Source organism: Heloderma suspectum, chromosome W, assembly GCF_057233095.1.
Source record: "Heloderma suspectum isolate Gila_16-S chromosome W, 16-S_ref, whole genome shotgun sequence".
NCBI classification, from domain to species: domain Eukaryota; kingdom Metazoa; phylum Chordata; class Lepidosauria; order Squamata; family Helodermatidae; genus Heloderma; species Heloderma suspectum.
Genome location: NC_139475.1, coordinates 32,940,399 through 32,957,162, shown reverse-complemented (window position 1 = coordinate 32,957,162; position 16,764 = coordinate 32,940,399).

The window sequence follows — 16,764 nt, the reverse complement described above, 5'->3', positions numbered from 1 at the left end:
TGTCGGTCCCTCTCTCTCTCTCTCGGTCCCTCTCTCTCTCTCTCTCTCTCTCGGTCTCTCTCTCTCTCTCGGTCTCTTGGTCTCTCTCTCTCTCGGTCTCTCTCTCTCTCTCTGTCTCGGTCTCTCTCTCTCTCTCTCTCTCTCTGTCTCTCTGTCTCTCTCTCTCTCGGTCTCTCTCTCTCTCTCGGTCTCTCTCTCGGTCTCTTGGTCTCTTTCTCTCTCGGTCTCTCTCTCTCTCGGTCTCTCTCTCTCTCGGTTTCTCTCTCTCAGTCTCTCTCTCTCGGTCTCTCTCTCAGTCTCTCTCTCGGTCCCTCTCTCTCGGTCCTTCCCTCTCGGTCCCTCTCCTGCTCTCTCTCTCTCTCTCTCGGTCTCTCTCTCTCCCGATCTCTCTGTCTCTCGGTCCCTCGGTCTCTCTCTCTCTCTCTCGGTCCCTCAGTCTCTCCCTCTCTCTCTCGGTCCCTCGGTCTCTCTCTCTCTCTCTCTTTCTCTCTCGGTCTCTCTCTCTCACAGTCTCGCTCTCTCTTGGTCTCTCAGTCTCTCTCGGTCTCTCTCGGTCACTCTCTCTCGGTCCCTCGGTTCTTCTCTCTCTCTCTTGGTCCCTCTCTCTCGGTCTCGGTGTCTCTCTCTCTCTCTCGGTCTCGGTCTCTCTCTCTCTCTCTCAGTCTCGGTCTCTCTCTCTCGGTCTCGGTCTCTCTCTCTGTCTAGGTCTCTCTCGGTCTCTCTCTCGGAATCTCTCTCGGTCTCTCTCTCTCTCGGTCTCTCTCAGTCCCTCTCTCTTGGTCCCTCTCTCTCTCTCTCGCTCCCTCTCTCTCGCTCCCTCTCTCTCGCTCCCTCTCTCTCAGTCTCTCTCTTTCGGTCCCTCTCCGTCTCGGTCTCTCTCTCGGTCTCTCTCTCGGTCTCTCTCTCGGTCTCTCTCTCGGTCTCGGTCTCTCTCTCGGTCTCGGTGTCTCGGTCCCTCTCTCGGTCCCTCTCTCTCTCTCGGTCCCTCTCTCTCTCGGTCCCTCTCTCTCTCTCGGTCCCTCTCTCGATCCCGCTCTCTCTCTTGTTCTCTCGGTCTCTCTCTCTCGGTCTCGGTCTCTCTCTTGGTCTCTCTCTCTCTCGGTCTCTCTCTTGGTCTCGGTCTCTCTCTCTCTCGGTCTCTCTCTCTCGGGATCTCTCCCTCGGTCTCTCGGTCTCCCTCAGTCTCTCTCTCTCGGTCCCTCTCGGTCCCTCGGTTCTTCTATCTCTCTCTTGGTCCCTCTCTCTCAGTCCCTCTCGGTCTCTCTCTCTCTCTGAGTCTCAGTCTCTCTCTCGGTCTCGGTCTCTCTCTCGGTCTCGGTCCCTCTCTCTCTCTCGGTCTCTCTCTCTCTCTCTCTCTCGGTCTCTCTCTCTCAGTCTCTCTCGGTATCTCTCCCTCTGTCTCTCGGTCTCTCTCAGTCTCTCTCTCTCGGTCCCTCTCGGTCCCTCGGTTCTTCTCTCTCTCTCTTGGTCCCTTTCTCTCGGTCTCGGTGTCTCTCTCTCTCTCTCGGTCTCTCTCTCTCTCTCTCTCTCGGTCTCGGTCTCTCTCTCGGTCTCGGTCTCTCTCTCTCTCTCGGTCTCTCTCTCTTGGTCTCGGTCTCTCTGTCTAGGTCTCTCTTGGTCTCTCTCTCGGAATCTCTCTCGGTCTCTCTCTCTCTCAGTCTCTCTCAGTCCCTCGGTCCCTCTCTCTTGGTCCCTCTCTCTCTCTCTCGCTCCCTCTCTCTCGCTCCCTCTCTCTCGCTCCCTCTCTCTCAGTCTCTCTCTTTCGGTCCCTCTCCGTCTCGGTCTCGCTCTCGGTCTCTCTCTCGGTCTCTCTCTCGGTCTCTCTCTCGGTCTCGGTCTCTCTCTCGGTCTCGGTCTCTCGGTCCCTCTCTCGGTCCCTCTCTCTCTCTCGGTCCCTCTCTCTCTCTCGGTCCCTCTCTCGATCCCGCTCTCTCTCTTGTTCTCTCGGTCTCTCTCTCTAGATCTCGGTCTCTCTCTTGGTCTCTCTCTCTCTCGGTCCCTCTCTCTCTCTCTCTCTCTCGGTCTCTCTCTCTCAGTCTCTCTCGGTATCTCTCCCTCGGTCTCTCGGTCTCTCTCGGTCTCTCTCAGTCTCTCTCTCTCGGTCCCTCTCGGTCCCTCGGTTCTTCTCTCTCTCTCTTTGTCCCTCTCTCTCGGTCTCGGTCTCTCTCTCTCTCTCAGTCTCGGTCTCTCTCTCTCGGTCTCGGTCTCTCTCTCTCTCTCTCTCTCGGTCCCTCGGACTCTCTCTCTCTCTCGGTCCCTCGGTCTCTCTCTCTCTCGGTCCCTCGGTCTCTCTCTCTCTCTCAGTCCCTCGGTCTCTCTCTCTCTCTCGGTCTCTCTCATCTCGGTCTCTCTCTCTCTCGGTCCCTCTCTCTCGGTCCCTCTCGGTCTCTCTCTCCGTCTCAGTGTCTCTCTCTCGGTCTCAGTCTCTCGGTCTATCTCTCAGTCTCAGTCTCTCTTCGTCCCTCTCTCTCAGTCCCTCCCTCTAGGTACCTCTCACTCTCTCTCTCTCTCGGTCTCTCTCTCTCCCGATCTCTCTGTCTCTCGGTCCCTCGGTCTCTCTCTCTCTCTCTCGGTCCCTCAGTCTCTCTCTCTTTCTCTCGGTCCCTCGGTCTCTCTCTCTCTCTCTCTCTCGGTCCCTCGGTCTCTCTCTCACGGTCTCGGTCTCTCTCTTGGTCTCTCGGACTCTCTCTCTCTCTCGGTCCCTCGTTCTCTCTCTCTCTCTCAGTCCCTCGGTCACTCTCTCTCTCTCGGTCTCTCTCTCTCTCTCTCTATCTCGGTCTGTCTCTCTCTCTCTCTCTCTCTGTCTCTCTCTCTCTCGGTCTCTATCTCTCTCTCGGTCTCTCTCTCTCTCGGTCTCTTGGTCTCTCTCTCTCTCGGTCTCTCTCTCTCTTGGTCTCTCTCAGTCCCTCGGTCCCTCTCTCTTGGTCCCTCTCTCTCTCTCTCGCTCCCTCTCTCTCGCTCCCTCTCTCTCAGTCTCTCTCTTTCGGTCCCTCTCCGTCTCGGTCTCTCCGTCTCGGTCTCTCTCTCGGTCCGTCTCTCGGTCCTGCTCTCTCTCTCGGTCTCTCTCTCGGTCTCGGTCTCTCTCTCGGTCTCTCTCTCTCTCAGTCTCTCTCTCTCTCAGTCTCTCTCTCTCTCTCGGTCTCTCTCTCGGTCTCGGTCTGTCTCTCGGTCCCTCTCTCTCTTTCGGTCCCTCTCTCGGTCCCTCTCTCTCTCTCGGTCCCTCTCTCGGTCCCTCTATAGGTCTCTCTCTCGGTCTCGGTCCCTCTCTCTCTCTCTCTCTCTCTCAGTCTCTCTCTCTCTCTCTGTCTCGGTCTCTCTCTCTCTCTCTGTCTCTCTGTCTCTCTCTCTCTCGGTCTCTCTCTCTCTCTCGGTCTCTCTCTCTCTCGGTCTCTTGGTCTCTCTCTCTCTCGGTCTCTCTCTCTCTTGGTCTCTCTCAGTCCCTCGGTCCCTCTCTCTCGGTCCCTCTCTCTCTCTCTCGCTCCCTCTCTCTCGCTCCCTCTCTCTCGCTCCCTCTCTCTCGGTCTCTCTCTTTCTGTCCCTCTCCGTCTCGGTCTCTCTCTCCGTCTCGGTGTCTCTCTCTCGGTCTCAGTCTCTTGGTCTATCTCTCAGTCTCAGTCTCTCTTGGTCCCTCTCTCTCAGTCCCTCCCTCTAGGTACCTCTCACTCTCTCTCTCTCTCGGTCTCTCTCTCTCCCGATCTCTCTGTCTCTCGGTCCCTCGGTCTCTCTCTCTCTCTCTCGGTCCCTCAGTCTCTCTCTCTTTCTCTCGGTCCCTCGGTCTCTCTCTCTCTCTCTCTCTCGGTCCCTCGGTCTCTCTCTCACGGTCTCGGTCTCTCTCTTGGTCTCTCGGACTCTCTCTCTCTCTCGGTCCCTCGTTCTCTCTCTCTCTCTCAGTCCCTCGGTCACTCTCTCTCTCTCGGTCTCTCTCTCTCTCTCTCTATCTCGGTCTCTCTCTCTCTCTCTCTCTCTGTCTCTCTCTCTCTCGGTCTCTATCTCTCTCTCGGTCTCTCTCTCTCTCGGTCTCTTGGTCTCTCTCTCTCTCGGTCTCTCTCTCTCTTGGTCTCTCTCAGTCCCTCGGTCCCTCTCTCTTGGTCCCTCTCTCTCTCTCTCGCTCCCTCTCTCTCGCTCCCTCTCTCTCAGTCTCTCTCTTTCGGTCCCTCTCCGTCTCGGTCTCTCCGTCTCGGTCTCTCTCTCGGTCCGTCTCTCGGTCCTGCTCTCTCTCTCGGTCTCTCTCTCGGTCTCGGTCTCTCTCTCGGTCTCTCTCTCTCTCAGTCTCTCTCTTTCTCAGTCTCTCTCTCCGTCTCTCTCTCGGTCTCGGTCTGTCTCTCGGTCCCTCTCTCTCTTTCGGTCCCTCTCTCGGTCCCTCTCTCTCTCTCGGTCCCTCTCTCGGTCGCTCTCTCGGTCTCTCTCTCGGTCTCGGTCCCTCTCTCTCTCTCTCTCTCTCTCTCAGTCTCTCTCTCTCTCTCTGTCTCGGTCTCTCTCTCTCTCTCTCTCTGTCTCTCTGTCTCTCTCTCTCTCGGTCTCTCTCTCTCTCTCGGTCTCTCTCTCTCTCGGTCTCTTGGTCTCTCTCTCTCTCGGTCTCTCTCTCTCTTGGTCTCTCTCAGTCCCTCGGTCCCTCTCTCTCGGTCCCTCTCTCTCTCTCTCGCTCCCTCTCTCTCGCTCCCTCTCTCTCGCTCCCTCTCTCTCGCTCCCTCTCTCTCGGTCTCTCTCTTTCTGTCCCTCTCCGTCTCGGTCTCTCTCTCCGTCTCGGTCTCTCTCTCGGTCTCTCTCTCGGTCTCTCTCTCGGTCTCTCTCTCGATCTTGGTCTCTCTCTCGGTCTCGGTCTCTCGGTCCCTCTCTCGGTCCCTCTCTCTCTCTCGGTCCCTCTCTCTCTCGGTCCCTCTCTCTCTCTCGGTCCCTCTCTCGATCCTGCTCTCTCTCTCGTTCTCTCGGTCTCGGTCTCTCTCTCTCTCGGTCTCTCTCTCTCGGTCTCTCTCTCGGTCTCTCTCTTTCTCGGTCTCTCTCTCGGTCTCGGTCTCTCTCTCTCTCGGTCTCTCTCTCTCTCTCTCTCGGTCCCTCGGACTCTCTCTCTCTCTCGGTCCCTCGTTCTCTCTCTCTCTCGGTCCCTCGGTCTCTCTCTCTCTCTCGATCTCTCTCATCTCAGTCTTTCTCTCTCTCGGTCCCTCTCTCTCGGTCTCTCTCTCGGTCTCTCTCTTGGTCTCGGTCTCTCGGTCCCTCTCTCGGTCCCTCTCTCTCTCTCGGTCCCTCTCTCTCTCTCGGTCCCTCTCTCGATCCCGCTCTCTCTCTTGTTCTCTCGGTCTCTCTCTCTCTCTCGGTCTCTCTCTCTCTCGGTCTCTCTCTCTCCGGATCTCTCCCTCGGTCTCTCGGTCTCCCTCAGTCTCTCTCTCTCGGTCCCTCTCGGTCCCTCGGTTCTTCTATCTCTCTCTTGGTCCCTCTCTCTCAGTCCCTCTCGGTCTCTATCTCTCTCTGGGTCTCGGTCTCTCTCTCGGTCTCAGTCTCTCTCTCGGTCTCTCTCTCGGTCTCGGTCCCTCTCTCTCTCTCGGTCTCTCTCTCTCTCTCTCTCTCTCGGTCTCTCTCTCTCAGTCTCTCTCGGTCTCTCTCCCTCGGTCTCTCGGTCTCTCTCAGTCTCTCTCTCTCGGTCCCTCTCGGTCCCTCGGTTCTTCTCTCTCTCTCTCTTGGTCCCTCTCTCTCGTTCTCGGTGTCCCTCTCTCTCTCTCGGTCTCGGTCTCTCTCTCTCTCTCTCAGTCTCGGTCTCTCTCTCTCGGTCTCGGTCTCTCTCTCTCTCTCGGTCTCGGTCTCTCTCTCTCTCTCGGTCTCTCTCTCTCGGTCTCGGTCTCTCTCTCTGTCTAGGTCTCTCTCGGTCTCTCTCTCTCGGTCTCTCTCGGTCTCTCTCTCTCCCTCTCTCGGTCCCTCGGACTCTCTCTCTCTCTCGGTCCCTCGTTCTCCCTCTCTCTCGGTCCCTCGGTCTCTCTCTCTCAGTCCCTCGGTCTCTCTCTCTCTCTCTGTCTAGGTCTCTCTCAGTCTCTCTCTCTCCGTCTCTCTCTCAGTCTTGGTCCCTCTCTCTCTCTCGGTCTCTCTCTCTCTCTCGGTCTCGGTCTCTCTCTCTGTCTAGGTCTCTCTCGGTCTCTTTCTCGGAATCTCTCTCGGTCTCTGTCTCTCTCTCTCGGTCCCTCTCGGTCTCTCTCTCTCTCTCTGTCTCTCTCTCTCGGTGCCTCTCTCGGTCCCTCTCTCTCTCTCGGTCCCTCTCTTGGTCCCTCTCTCTCTCGGTCCCTCTCTCTCTCTCTCTCTCAGTCTCTCTCTCTGTCTCGGCCTCTCTCGGCCTCTCTCTCTCTCTCGGTCTCTCTCTCTCTCTCGGTCTCTCTCACTCTCGGTCTCTCTCATTCCCTCGGACCCTCTCTCTTGGTCCCTCTCCCTCTCTCTCGCTCCCTCTCTCTCGCTCCCTCTCTCTCGCTCCCTCTCTCTCGGTCTCACTCTCGGTCTCATTCTCGGTCTCGGTCTCTCTCTCTCTCGGTCTCTCTCTCTCTCTCTCTCGGTCCCTCGGACTCTCTCTCTCTCTCGGTCCCTCGTTCTCCCTCTCTCTCGGTCCCTCGGTCTCTCTCTCTCAGTCCCTCGGTCTCTCTCTCTCTCTGTCTAGGTCTCTCTCAGTCTCTCTCTCTCCGTCTCTCTCTCAGTCTTGGTCCCTCTCTCTCTCTCGGTCTCTCTCTCTCTCTCGGTCTCGGTCTCTCTCTCTGTCTAGGTCTCTCTCGGTCTCTTTCTCGGAATCTCTCTCGGTCTCTGTCTCTCTCTCTCGGTCCCTCTCGGTCTCTCTCTCTCTCTCTGTCTCTCTCTCTCGGTGCCTCTCTCGGTCCCTCTCTCTCTCTCGGTCCCTCTCTTGGTCCCTCTCTCTCTCGGTCCCTCTCTCTCTCTCTCTCTCAGTCTCTCTCTCTGTCTCGGCCTCTCTCGGCCTCTCTCTCTCTCTCGGTCTCTCTCTCTCTCTCGGTCTCTCTCACTCTCGGTCTCTCTCATTCCCTCGGACCCTCTCTCTTGGTCCCTCTCCCTCTCTCTCGCTCCCTCTCTCTCGCTCCCTCTCTCTCGCTCCCTCTCTCTCGGTCTCACTCTCGGTCTCATTCTCGGTCTCGGTCTCTCTCTCTCTTGGTCTCTCTCTCTCTCGGTCTCTCTCTCTCTCGGTTTCTCTCTCTCAGTCTCTCTCTCTCGGACTCTCTCTCAGTCTCTCTCTCGGTCCCTCTCTCTCGGTCCTTCCCTCTCGGTCCCTCTCCTGCTCTCTCTCTCTCTCTCTCGGTCTCTCTCTCTCCCGATCTCTCTGTCTCTCGGTCCCTCGGTCTCTCTCTCTCTCTCTCGGTCCCTCAGTCTCTCCCTCTGTCTCTCGGTCCCTCGGTCTCTCTCTCTCTCTCTCTTTCTCTCTCGGTCTCTCTCTCTCACAGTCTCGCTCTCTCTTGGTCTCTCAGTCTCTCTCGGTCTCTCTCGGTCACTCTCTCTCGGTCCCTCTCGGTCCCTCGGTTCTTCTCTCTCTCTCTTGGTCCCTCTCTCTCGGTCTCGGTGTCTCTCTCTCTCTCTCGGTCTCGGTCTCTTTCTCTCTCTCTCAGTCTCGGTCTCTCTCTCTCGGTCTCGGTCTCTCTCTCTGTCTAGGTCTCTCTCGGTCTCTCTCTCGGAATCTCTCTCGGTCTCTCTCTCTCTCGGTCTCTCTCAGTCCCTCTCTCTTGGTCCCTCTCTCTCTCTCTCGCTCCCTCTCTCTCGCTCCCTCTCTCTCGCTCCCTCTCTCTCAGTCTCTCTCTTTCGGTCCCTCTCCGTCTCGGTCTCTCTCTCGGTCTCTCTCTCGGTCTCTCTCTCGGTCTCGGTCTCTCTCTCGGTCTCGGTGTCTCGGTCCCTCTCTCGGTCCCTCTCTCTCTCTCGGTCCCTCTCTCTCTCGGTCCCTCTCTCTCTCTCGGTCCCTCTCTCGATCCCGCTCTCTCTCTTGTTCTCTCGGTCTCTCTCTCTCGGTCTCGGTCTCTCTCTTGGTCTCTCTCTCTCTCGGTCTCTCTCTTGGTCTCGGTCTCTTTCTCTCTCGGTCTCTCTCTCTCGGGATCTCTCCCTCGGTCTCTCGGTCTCCCTCAGTCTCTCTCTCTCGGTCCCTCTCGGTCCCTCGGTTCTTCTATCTCTCTCTTGGTCCCTCTCTCTCAGTCCCTCTCGGTCTCTCTCTCTCTCTGAGTCTCGGTCTCTCTCTCGGTCTCAGTCTCTCTCTCGGTCTCGGTCTCTCTCTCGGTCTTGGTCCCTCTCTCTCTATCGGTCTCTCTCTCTCTCTCTCTCTCGGTCTCTCTCTCTCAGTCTCTCTCGGTATCTCTCCCTCTGTCTCTCGGTCTCTCTCAGTCTCTCTCTCTCGGTCCCTCTCGGTCCCTCGGTTCTTCTCTCTCTCTCTTGGTCCCTTTCTCTCGGTCTCGGTGTCTCTCTCTCTCTCTGTCGGTCTCTCTCTCTCTCTCTCTCTCGGTCTCGGTCTCTCTCTCGGTCTCGGTCTCTCTCTCTCTCTCGGTCTCTCTCTCTTGGTCTCGGTCTCTCTGTCTAGGTCTCTCTTGGTCTCTCTCTCGGAATCTCTCTCGGTCTCTCTCTCTCTCAGTCTCTCTCAGTCCCTCGGTCCCTCTCTCTTGGTCCCTCTCTCTCTCTCTCGCTCCCTCTCTCTCGCTCCCTCTCTCTCGCTCCCTCTCTCTCAGTCTCTCTCTTTCGGTCCCTCTCCGTCTCGGTCTCGCTCTCGGTCTCTCTCTCGGTCTCTCTCTCGGTCTCTCTCTCGGTCTCGGTCTCTCTCTCTGTCTCGGTCTCTCGGTCCCTCTCTCGGTCCCTCTCTCTCTCTCGGTCCCTCTCTCTCTCTCGGTCCCTCTCTCGATCCCGCTCTCTCTCTTGTTCTCTCGGTCTCTCTCTCTAGATCTCGGTCTCTCTCTTGGTCTCTCTCTCTCTCGGTCCCTCTCTCTCTCTCTCTCTCTCGGTCTCTCTCTCTCAGTCTCTCTCGGTATCTCTCCCTCGGTCTCTCGGTCTCTCTCGGTCTCTCTCAGTCTCTCTCTCTCGGTCCCTCTCGGTCCCTCGGTTCTTCTCTCTCTCTCTTGGTCCCTCTCTCTCGGTCTCGGTCTCTCTCTCTCTCTCAGTCTCGGTCTCTCTCTCTCGGTCTCGGTCTCTCTTTCTCTCTCTCTCTCGGTCCCTCGGTCTCTCTCTCACGGTCTCGGTCTCTCTCTCTCTCTCTCTCGGTCTCTCTCTCTCTCTCTCTCGGTCCCTCAGACTCTCTCTCTCTCTCGGTCCCTCGTTCTCTCTCTCTCTCGGTCCCTCGGTCTCTCTCTCTCTCTCAGTCCCTCGGTCTCTCTCTCTCTCTCGGTCTCTCTCATCTCGGTCTCTCTCTCTCTCGGTCCCTCTCTCTCGGTCCCTCTCGGTCTCTCTCTCCGTCTCGGTGTCTCTCTCTCGGTCTCAGTCTCTCGGTCTATCTCTCAGTCTCAGTCTCTCTTGGTCCCTCTCTCTCAGTCCCTCCCTCTAGGTACCTCTCACTCTCTCTCTCTCTCGGTCTCTCTCTCTCCCGATCTCTCTGTCTCTCGGTCCCTCGGTCTCTCTCTCTCTCTCTCTCGGTCCCTCAGTCTCTCTCTCTTTCTCTCGGTCCCTCGGTCTCTCTCTCTCTCTCTCTCTCGGTCCCTCGGTCTCTCTCTCACGGTCTCGGTCTCTCTCTTGGTCTCTCGGACTCTCTCTCTCTCTCGGTCCCTCGTTCTCTCTCTCTCTCTCAGTCCCTCGGTCACTCTCTCTCTCTCGGTCTCTCTCTCTCTCTCTCTATCTCGGTCTCTCTCTCTCTCTCTCTCTCTGTCTCTCTCTCTCTCGGTCTCTATCTCTCTCTCGGTCTCTCTCTCTCTCGGTCTCTTGGTCTCTCTCTCTCTCGGTCTCTCTCTCTCTTGGTCTCTCTCAGTCCCTCGGTCCCTCTCTCTTGGTCCCTCTCTCTCTCTCTCGCTCCCTCTCTCTCGCTCCCTCTCTCTCAGTCTCTCTCTTTCGGTCCCTCTCCGTCTCGGTCTCTCCGTCTCGGTCTCTCTCTCGGTCCGTCTCTCGGTCCTGCTCTCTCTCTCGGTCTCTCTCTCGGTCTCGGTCTCTCTCTCGGTCTCTCTCTCTCTCAGTCTCTCTCTCTCTCAGTCTCTCTCTCTCTCTCGGTCTCTCTCTCGGTCTCGGTCTGTCTCTCGGTCCCTCTCTCTCTTTCGGTCCCTCTCTCGGTCCCTCTCTCTCTCTCGGTCCCTCTCTCGGTCCCTCTATAGGTCTCTCTCTCGGTCTCGGTCCCTCTCTCTCTCTCTCTCTCTCTCTCTCTCTCAGTCTCTCTCTCTCTCTCTGTCTCGGTCTCTCTCTCTCTCTCTCTCTGTCTCTCTGTCTCTCTCTCTCTCGGTCTCTCTCTCTCTCTCGGTCTCTCTCTCTCTCGGTCTCTTGGTCTCTCTCTCTCTCGGTCTCTCTCTCTCTTGGTCTCTCTCAGTCCCTCGGTCCCTCTCTCTCGGTCCCTCTCTCTCTCTCTCGCTCCCTCTCTCTCGCTCCCTCTCTCTCGCTCCCTCTCTCTCGGTCTCTCTCTTTCTGTCCCTCTCCGTCTCGGTCTCTCTCTCCGTCTCGGTCTCTCTCTCGGTCTCTCTCTCGGTCTCTCTCTCGATCTCGGTCTCTCTCTCGGTCTCGGTCTCTCGGTCCCTCTCTCGGTCCCTCTCTCTCTCTCGGTCCCTCTCTCTCTCGGTCCCTCTCTCTCTCTCGGTCCCTCTCTCGATCCCGCTCTCTCTCTCGTTCTCTCGGTCTCGGTCTCTCTCTCTCTCGGTCTCTCTCTCTCGGTCTCTCTCACGGTCTCTCTCTCTCTCGGTCTCTCTCTCGGTCTCGGTCTCTCTCTCTCTCGGTCTCTCTCTCTCTCGGTCTCTCGGTCTCCCTCAGTCTCTCTCTCTCGGTCCCTCTTGGTCCCTCGGTTCTTCTATCTCTCTCTTGGTCCCTCTCTCTCGGTCCCTCTCGGTCTCTCTCTCTCTCTGGGTCTCGGTCTCTCTCTCGGTCTCAGTCTCTCTCTCTCTCTCGGTCTCGGTATCTCTCTCGGTCTCGGTCCCTCTCTCTCTCTCTGTCTCTCTCTCTCTCTCTCTCTCGGTCTCTCTCTCTCAGTCTCTCTCGGTATCTCTCCCTCAGTCTTTCGGTCTCTCTCAGTCTCTCTCTCTCGGTCCCTCTCGGTCCCTCGGTTCTTCTCTCTCTCTCTTGGTCCCTCTCTCTTGGTCTCGGTCTCGGTCTCGGTCTCTCTCTCTCTCGGTCTCGGTCTCTCTCTCTCTCTCTCGGTCTCGGTCTCTCTCTCGGTCTCTCTCTCTCTCTTGGTCTCTCTCTCTCGGTCTCGGTCTCTCTCTCTCTCTCTCGGTCTCTCTCTCTTGGTCTCGGTCTCTCTCTCTGTCTAGGTCTCTCTTGGTCTCTCTCTCGGAATCTCTCTCGGTCTCTCTCTCTCTCGGTCTCTCTCAGTACCTCGGTCCCTCTCTCTTGGTCCCTCTCTCTCTCTCTCGCTCCCTCTCTCTCGCTCCCTCTCTCTCGCTCCCTCTCTCTCAGTCTCTCTCTTTCGGTCCCTCTCCGTCTCGGTCTCTCTCTTGGTCTCTCTCTCGGTCTCTCTCTCAGTCTCTCTCTCGGTCTCGGTCTCTCTCTCTCGGTCCCTCTCGGTCTCTCTCTCTCTCTCTGTCTCTCTCTCTCGGTCCCTCTCTCGGTCCCTCTCTCTCTCTCGGTCCCTCTCTTGGTCCCTCTCTCTCTCGGTCTCTCTCTCTCTCTCTCGGTCTCGGTCTCTCTCTCGGTCTCTCTCTCTCTCTTGGTCTCTCTCTCTCGGTCTCTCTCAGTACCTCGGTCCCTCTCTCTTGGTCCCTCTCTCTCTCTCTCGCTCCCTCTCTCTCGCTCCCTCTCTCTCGCTCCCTCTCTCTCAGTCTCTCTCTTTCGGTCCCTCTCCGTCTCGGTCTCGCTCTCGGTCTCTCTCTCGGTCTCTCTCTCGGTCTCTCTCTCGGTCTCGGTCTCTCTCTCGGTCTCGGTCTCTCGGTCCCTCTCTCGGTCCCTCTCTCTCTCTCGGTCCCTCTCTCTCTCTCGGTCCCTCTCTCGATCCCGCTCTCTCTCTTGTTCTCTCGGTCTCTCTCTCTAGATCTCGGTCTCTCTCTTGGTCTCTCTCTCTCTCGGTCCCTCTCTCTCTCTCTCTCTCTCGGTCTCTCTCTCTCAGTCTCTCTCGGTATCTCTCCCTCGGTCTCTCGGTCTCTCTCGGTCTCTCTCAGTCTCTCTCTCTCGGTCCCTCTCGGTCCCTCGGTTCTTCTCTCTCTCTCTTGGTCCCTCTCTCTCGGTCTCGGTCTCTCTCTCTCTCTCAGTCTCGGTCTCTCTCTCTCGGTCTCGGTCTCTCTCTCTCTCTCTCTCTCGGTCCCTCGGACTCTCTCTCTCTCTCGGTCCCTCGGTCTCTCTCTCTCTCGGTCCCTCGGTCTCTCTCTCTCTCTCAGTCCCTCGGTCTCTCTCTCTCTCTCGGTCTCTCTCATCTCGGTCTCTCTCTCTCTCGGTCCCTCTCTCTCGGTCCCTCTCGGTCTCTCTCTCCGTCTCAGTGTCTCTCTCTCGGTCTCAGTCTCTCGGTCTATCTCTCAGTCTCAGTCTCTCTTGGTCCCTCTCTCTCAGTCCCTCCCTCTAGGTACCTCTCACTCTCTCTCTCTCTCGGTCTCTCTCTCTCCCGATCTCTCTGTCTCTCGGTCCCTCGGTCTCTCTCTCTCTCTCTCGGTCCCTCAGTCTCTCTCTCTTTCTCTCGGTCCCTCGGTCTCTCTCTCTCTCTCTCTCTCGGTCCCTCGGTCTCTCTCTCACGGTCTCGGTCTCTCTCTTGGTCTCTCGGACTCTCTCTCTCTCTCGGTCCCTCGTTCTCTCTCTCTCTCTCAGTCCCTCGGTCACTCTCTCTCTCTCGGTCTCTCTCTCTCTCTCTCTATCTCGGTCTCTCTCTCTCTCTCTCTCTCTCTCTGTCTCTCTCTCTCTCGGTCTCTATCTCTCTCTCGGTCTCTCTCTCTCTCGGTCTCTTGGTCTCTCTCTCTCTCGGTCTCTCTCTCTCTTGGTCTCTCTCAGTCCCTCGGTCTCTCTCTCTCTCTCGGTCTCTCTCATCTCGGTCTCTCTCTCTCTCGGTCCCTCTCTCTCGGTCCCTCTCGGTCTCTCTCTCCGTCTCAGTGTCTCTCTCTCGGTCTCAGTCTCTCGGTCTATCTCTCAGTCTCAGTCTCTCTTGGTCCCTCTCTCTCAGTCCCTCCCTCTAGGTACCTCTCACTCTCTCTCTCTCTCGGTCTCTCTCTCTCCCGATCTCTCTGTCTCTCGGTCCCTCGGTCTCTCTCTCTCTCTCTCGGTCCCTCAGTCTCTCTCTCTTTCTCTCGGTCCCTCGGTCTCTCTCTCTCTCTCTCTCTCGGTCCCTCGGTCTCTCTCTCACGGTCTCGGTCTCTCTCTTGGTCTCTCGGACTCTCTCTCTCTCTCGGTCCCTCGTTCTCTCTCTCTCTCTCAGTCCCTCGGTCACTCTCTCTCTCTCGGTCTCTCTCTCTCTCTCTCTATCTCGGTCTCTCTCTCTCTCTCTCTCTCTCTGTCTCTCTCTCTCTCGGTCTCTATCTCTCTCTCGGTCTCTCTCTCTCTCGGTCTCTTGGTCTCTCTCTCTCTCGGTCTCTCTCTCTCTTGGTCTCTCTCAGTCCCTCGGTCCCTCTCTCTTGGTCCCTCTCTCTCTCTCTCGCTCCCTCTCTCTCGCTCCCTCTCTCTCAGTCTCTCTCTTTCGGTCCCTCTCCGTCTCGGTCTCTCCGTCTCGGTCTCTCTCTCGGTCCGTCTCTCGGTCCTGCTCTCTCTCTCGGTCTCTCTCTCGGTCTCGGTCTCTCTCTCGGTCTCTCTCTCTCTCAGTCTCTCTCTCTCTCAGTCTCTCTCTCTCTCTCGGTCTCTCTCTCGGTCTCGGTCTGTCTCTCGGTCCCTCTCTCTCTTTCGGTCCCTCTCTCGGTCCCTCTCTCTCTCTCGGTCCCTCTCTCGGTCCCTCTATAGGTCTCTCTCTCGGTCTCGGTCCCTCTCTCTCTCTCTCTCTCTCTCTCAGTCTCTCTCTCTCTCTCTGTCTCGGTCTCTCTCTCTCTCTCTGTCTCTCTGTCTCTCTCTCTCTCGGTCTCTCTCTCTCTCTCGGTCTCTCTCTCTCTCGGTCTCTTGGTCTCTCTCTCTCTCGGTCTCTCTCTCTCTTGGTCTCTCTCAGTCCCTCGGTCCCTCTCTCTCGGTCCCTCTCTCTCTCTCTCGCTCCCTCTCTCTCGCTCCCTCTCTCTCGCTCCCTCTCTCTCGGTCTCTCTCTTTCTGTCCCTCTCCGTCTCGGTCTCTCTCTCCGTCTCGGTGTCTCTCTCTCGGTCTCAGTCTCTTGGTCTATCTCTCAGTCTCAGTCTCTCTTGGTCCCTCTCTCTCAGTCCCTCCCTCTAGGTACCTCTCACTCTCTCTCTCTCTCGGTCTCTCTCTCTCCCGATCTCTCTGTCTCTCGGTCCCTCGGTCTCTCTCTCTCTCTCTCGGTCCCTCAGTCTCTCTCTCTTTCTCTCGGTCCCTCGGTCTCTCTCTCTCTCTCTCTCTCGGTCCCTCGGTCTCTCTCTCACGGTCTCGGTCTCTCTCTTGGTCTCTCGGACTCTCTCTCTCTCTCGGTCCCTCGTTCTCTCTCTCTCTCTCAGTCCCTCGGTCACTCTCTCTCTCTCGGTCTCTCTCTCTCTCTCTCTATCTCGGTCTCTCTCTCTCTCTCTCTCTCTGTCTCTCTCTCTCTCGGTCTCTATCTCTCTCTCGGTCTCTCTCTCTCTCGGTCTCTTGGTCTCTCTCTCTCTCGGTCTCTCTCTCTCTTGGTCTCTCTCAGTCCCTCGGTCCCTCTCTCTTGGTCCCTCTCTCTCTCTCTCGCTCCCTCTCTCTCGCTCCCTCTCTCTCAGTCTCTCTCTTTCGGTCCCTCTCCGTCTCGGTCTCTCCGTCTCGGTCTCTCTCTCGGTCCGTCTCTCGGTCCTGCTCTCTCTCTCGGTCTCTCTCTCGGTCTCGGTCTCTCTCTCGGTCTCTCTCTCTCTCAGTCTCTCTCTCTCTCAGTCTCTCTCTCTCTCTCGGTCTCTCTCTCGGTCTCGGTCTGTCTCTCGGTCCCTCTCTCTCTTTCGGTCCCTCTCTCGGTCCCTCTCTCTCTCTCGGTCCCTCTCTCGGTCGCTCTATCGGTCTCTCTCTCGGTCTCGGTCCCTCTCTCTCTCTCTCTCTCTCTCAGTCTCTCTCTCTCTCTCTGTCTCGGTCTCTCTCTCTCTCTCTCTCTGTCTCTCTGTCTCTCTCTCTCTCGGTCTCTCTCTCTCTCTCGGTCTCTCTCTCGGTCTCTTGGTCTCTCTCTCTCTCGGTCTCTCTCTCTCTTGGTCTCTCTCAGTCCCTCGGTCCCTCTCTCTCGGTCCCTCTCTCTCTCTCTCGCTCCCTCTCTCTCGCTCCCTCTCTCTCGCTCCCTCTCTCTCGCTCCCTCTCTCTCGGTCTCTCTCTTTCTGTCCCTCTCCGTCTCGGTCTCTCTCTCCGTCTCGGTCTCTCTCTCGGTCTCTCTCTCGGTCTCTCTCTCGGTCTCTCTCTCGATCTTGGTCTCTCTCTCGGTCTCGGTCTCTCGGTCCCTCTCTCGGTCCCTCTCTCTCTCTCGGTCCCTCTCTCTCTCGGTCCCTCTCTCTCTCTCGGTCCCTCTCTCGATCCCGCTCTCTCTCTCGTTCTCTCGGTCTCGGTCTCTCTCTCTCTCGGTCTCTCTCTCTCGGTCTCTCTCTCGGTCTCTCTCTTTCTCGGTCTCTCTCTCGGTCTCGGTCTCTCTCTCTCTCGGTCTCTCTCTCTCGGTCTCTCGGTCTCCCTCAGTCTCTCTCTCTCGGTCCCTCTTGGTCCCTCGGATCTTCTATCTCTCTCTTGGTCCCTCTCTCTCGGTCCCTCTCGGTCTCTCTCTCTCTCTGGGTCTCGGTCTCTCTCTCGGTCTCAGTCTCTCTCTCTCTCTCGGTCTCGGTATCTCTCTCGGTCTCGGTCCCTCTCTCTCTCTCTGTCTCTCTCTCTCTCTCTCTCTCGGTCTCTCTCTCTCAGTCTCTCTCGGTATCTCTCCCTCAGTCTTTCGGTCTCTCTCAGTCTCTCTCTCTCGGTCCCTCTCGGTCCCTCGGTTCTTCTCTCTCTCTCTTGGTCCCTCTCTCTCGGTCTCGGTCTCGGTCTCTCTCTCTCTCGGTCTCGGTCTCTCTCTCTCTCTCTCGGTCTCTCTCTCTCTCTCGGTCTCTCTCTCTCTCTCGGTCTCTCTCTCTCGGTCTCGGTCTCTCTCTCTCTCTCTCGGTCTCTCTCTCTTGGTCTCGGTCTCTCTCTCTGTCTAGGTCTCTCTTGGTCTCTCTCTCGGAATCTCTCTCAGTCTCTCTGTCTCTCGGTCTCTCTCAGTCCCTCGGTCCCTCTCTCTTGGTCCCTCTCTCTCTCTCTCGCTCCCTCTCTCTCGCTCCCTCTCTCTCAGTCTCTCTCTTTCGGTCCCTCTCCGTCTCGGTCTCTCTCTCGGTCTCTCTCTCGGTCTCTCTCTCGGTCTCGGTCTCTCTCTCGGTCTCGGTCTCTCTCTCGGTCTCGTTCTCTCGGTCCCTCTCTCGGTCCCTCTCTCTCTCTCGGTCCCTCTCTCTCTCGGTCCCTCTCTCTCTCTCGGTCCCTCTCTCTCTCTCGGTCCGTCTCTCGATCCCGCTCTCTCTCTTGTTCTCTCGGTCTCTCTCTCTCGGTCTCGGTCTCTCTCTCACGGTCTCGGTCTCTCTCTTGGTCTCTCGGTCTCTCTCTCTCTCTCTCTCGGTCCCTCGGACTCTCTCTCTCTCTCGGTCC